The sequence below is a fragment of the Corvus brachyrhynchos genome, unplaced genomic scaffold, assembly GCF_000691975.1.
Source record: "Corvus brachyrhynchos isolate BGI_N302 unplaced genomic scaffold, ASM69197v1 scaffold61, whole genome shotgun sequence".
Classification (NCBI taxonomy): Eukaryota; Metazoa; Chordata; class Aves; order Passeriformes; family Corvidae; genus Corvus; species Corvus brachyrhynchos.
In genome coordinates, this window is record NW_008236478.1 from 7,200,527 (window position 1) to 7,204,594 (window position 4,068).

Sequence of the window (4,068 nt, forward strand, 5' to 3'; positions counted from 1 at the left end):
CAACAAAAGGGGAAAAGGAAAACCGGGGGGCGGGAGCCAGCCGTGCCCAGTGGCATCAGGCATGCCAGGGCCAGCCCTGGGCAGCCCTCACCTGCTCCTTACTTACTGCTTGCTGGCTGCTTTCTTTGCACTGACACACACTGGGCAGTCACCTCCAGTGACCTGATTCCCTGGGCTGGTGGGCAGGGAGAGACACCTGGGGCCACTTCAGGCTCACGGCTGACCAGGTCTCCTCTTTGCCCAGAAATGCCAGGCTGCAGCCAAGCCTGTCCTGAGCAGCTGCTACCCAGCCCTTTGCTTTCCATTTCGCTCAGGCATAATGTGTTTTACACGTAATGAGGCTTTGCCTCTCAAGCCCAGACCTGATTCCCTGGGCTGGTGGGCAGGGAGAGACACCTGGGGCCACTTCAGGCTCACGGCTGACCAGGTCTCCTCTTTGCCCAGAAATGCCAGGCTGCAGCCAAGCCTGTCCTGAGCAGCTGCTACCCAGCCCTTTGCTTTCCATTTCGCTCAGGCATAATGTGTTTTACACGTAATGAGGCTTTGCCTCTCAAGCCCACCCTCTCAGTTTCCTTAGAGGCTTCTTAGGCAGGGTTTTCCTAAAACCACCTGAAAAGGCTGAGCAAGCTCAGCTTGCCAAATGTGTGCTGGCACCTCCAGAACATCTTCCCCGGGTTAGCAATAAACAACGTACCTTGAGACTGCTTTACTACACCCAGGTGAGAAAAACTCCCGCCAGCAACCGTCTCAACTGGTCCTACCTGACGCTGCGATGGCTTTCAATTTGCAACGCCTGGGATTAGTTTAAATAAAAATACCCAGGTACAACCTGGCCCCTCTCCAGAGCCCTGCACGGGAAGGGTTATGTCAGCCAGGATCTCTTACATGGCCCAGCTCCTCCCCTCGCTCTGCTGAATAACAAAAGGGGATAAAAAACCTTTCAACCCCCTGGGCTTGGAGCAGGGGGCTTTTTGAAGAGGCAGAGCTCAGTGTAATTTTTTTTCCACCTTTGCAAAGAGGGCAGTGACTCCCCTTACCTACTTACAAGCCCAGCTCTGAAGAGCAGCAGCCATCTTCCCCAGGGAAGACTGAATTTATAACAACAGCAGCAGAGTTGGGGCCCTGCCCTGGCCTCCCCACTGCCATGCTCCCTGGGCAGCTGTGGGAAGGGGTTATGGTGGCAACACATCCAACTCACTCCTTGTTGGGGCACCCTCAGGTGCTACACTCGATGGTTGTGAAGGAAGAATCCATGGCATAGGTGAAGTGGTTGCCCAGGTGGGTGGCAAGAAAGGAATGGCTGGGTGACGTCTGGTGAGGAAGAGGTTGCAAGCCTGGTCTGGCAGAAGGGACCAAAGTGGCTGGGCATTGTCCTTTCTTGCCTTGCAGCCATGATGCCAAACACAGCCAGCTGCAGGTCACACCTGCTTTGCACGGGCGTGTGGGACTGGAAAGGGCTCATGTCCAGCTCGTATGGCAGAGAGGACCTGGGCTCCCTGATCCTGAAGGTTCCAGTGGCATTTTTGCTTTGTCTTTCACCTAGTTTCTTCCTCTGAAGTGTGACCGAGGCCTTTGTGCTCATTGTCACCTTATTTGCCCTACTGTACTCCAAGGAGACAATCAGAGATACACAGAGCTTGTCAAGCTGTAAATTTAAAAAACAGAGATAAATATTCTTCCTGCTCGATAAAGGAAATAAATCCATTCAGTTTTGATGCCCTTTCTGCTTAGAAGACCCATCTCTCACACTGTGACACAGTTCAGTTGGCACATTGCATTCAGGGTCCTCTGGTGTTACGCCACTTCAGCTGAAAGATAGGAGGCCACTTCTCACCTTGAGCTCATCTGCTCCTTCCCCAGTTCACCCCTGTCAGGGCACTGCAGGCAGCATCGCCTTTTTCTGGGTGTCTAAGGATAACCTTGGGGCAGAGCTTTCCCTGCCACCTGCTCAGGCTCAGGCTCTGAGCGTGGCTGGGTTTCAGCTCTGTCCTTCCTCTCCCTGTGCCTCCAAGGGTGCCTCTCCATCCCCAGATCTCCCAGACACAGTTCTGTGCTCCCTGGGGCCTGCTAATCTGTGAGCCTTGGTACCTATCCAGCATTTCCCACTATTTGTGTCTGTTCTGGCTATCACTATTAAATAAAACATGCCCATGGGCATTCTCTTGTGAAGCAACCGATGGACGCAGGATTGCCCACATGCTCCCTACTCGAGGCAGTTTTGGAGAAGAGCTTGTTTCCAGCTCATATATAAGAGTAGACTTACATCCAGTGCCCCACATTTTCAGGCAGAGTTGCTTATGGACAGTACAAACTGTTGCAGAGAAGCTATTTTTTTTTATGTGGCTTATCAGAATAGAGGAGAGGTGAGCTGACTGCAGAGCTGAAGTGTTTTCCCAGGGAAAGGTGCCGGGTGCAAACAAATTCCTCAGCCCAGCAAAAGCACAGTGGGAGCTGAAGACTGACTGGTAAACACAGAGGAAGGGAGTTGGGAACATGGTTTTAAACACGAGGAAAAATTATTCTCAAGAGGCAGCCAGTCCTGCCTCTGAACAGGCAGGCAGGCAGAGTCCTGCCTTTTGGGAGACACAGGCCAGCCCCACAGAAGCTGCTGGGCTGGAGAGACCAGAGAGGGTGTCCAGGACTGCCCATCCCACCTACAGCCTTCTATTTGGTGCCTGTACTCCTTCCCATAGGGCTTGGCCCAGGGTTCTCTTAGGTTTGGGTGTGCCTGAGGAATGAACCATCTCTCAAGGGCTGGAAAAGCCACAAGCCTAAAGGAGATTCACCACCAGTGAGAGGCAACTATCTGGGGACCCTCTATGCCTCTAGCCAAGCTGGAAGTGCAGTCACAAACCTGTATGGAGTGCCCAGAAGGATTCACTGCAATGGGGAAGACAGCCCACCTGAGAGTGAGCTTTCCTGCAGAGCCTGGGAGATGGCAGGTCTGCCCTTTCTGCCCGCCAGCCTCAAATGCTGCCTACACAAGGCTGTGGCTGCCAGATCTCCTCTGTTCCTGTGCCCCAGTACCTTCCTCCCAGCCCCACTGCACACATTGCCCTGGGCCAGCAGAAGACAACCCCACTGTCCCAAGTGAATCTTATCACCAGAGCCCCTCATTACCTCCCAGCCCTTCTACATTTCCCAGGGCAGCCCTGTTCTCTTCCCCTTTCCTGCCTGCCACAGAAGGTGTCAGAGGCATCAAGGGGCAGGAGCTGTCAGAGGCACAAGCGGAGCTGTTGCTATGCAACCCTGGCGGTGCAGCAATTAATGCTGGGGAAAACGTGCTGTGCTCTGAAGCTATTTGCATAGCTGCGTGCTGCAATACATTTGTTTGCATTGTGCCTCTACTGTTTAGTGGAGTTTGAAGTCAACCCTCCCCCAGCTCTTGCTGGAGGGGACCTGGGGCTTCCAACAAAGGCCACACGGTTGGGGATGAAGGGGCTGGGGGAAGGCAGAGGTTTGTCAGTCCGTAACACCTACAGACTGCACAGATAGAGGATTTACAGTATGGGGAGGAAGGGCCAAGTTATCTCTGTTTCCCCTTACACAGCCTGAGGAGCTTTTCCCAGCTCCTGCAGTGGCCCCAGCCCACTGGTGGGGTTGTCGTATCTCTTCCTTCCTGTTGTACCAGGGTGATACTGTGCTTGCCCTGCTTGTGAAGGCCATAAAAAAAGAGTTTTAGGGGCAGCCAGCCTGCCTCTGGCTCTAGAGTGTATTGGGGGGGGGGGGCAGCAAAAGGGGAAAAAAGAAAGGCAGAAAGAAATCAGCTGGTTCATACCAACCTACCTGGGAAGCTGGTCTCCGAAAACCTGTCAATTGCCAACTGCAATCTTCTGGTTTGCCCCCCCCAAGTTTCTCACTATTGAACATGAAGCCTGTAACCTTTTTGGGTTTCTTTTTTTAGCCCTTGAACATTGGTTTGATTGATTATAAGTTTACAGGTATGTTTTGTACCTCAGAGGCACAAGAAGCAGCAGCAGAACAAAAGTTCAAGGCTAAGTGTTTCTGTTCCTTTCAGACCACTCTAAGCACCAGGATTATAGTTCTGTAAAAGAAACAAAACATAGC

The 4,068-nt window shown here is 52.7% G+C and overlaps 1 protein-coding gene across 1 annotated transcript in view; it reads right to left on the reverse strand.

Moving 5' to 3' along the window:
• Nucleotides 1-4,043, reverse strand: part of CUNH10orf12 (chromosome unknown C10orf12 homolog) — an 11,106-nt gene extending 7,063 nt beyond the window's left edge. Inside the window, exon 1 of the mRNA XM_017725877.1 lies at nucleotides 3,955-4,043. The gene's annotated coding sequence lies outside the window, so the exon portion shown is untranslated. The remainder of the gene's footprint in view (nucleotides 1-3,954) is intronic.
• Nucleotides 4,044-4,068: the final 25 nt, after the last annotated feature.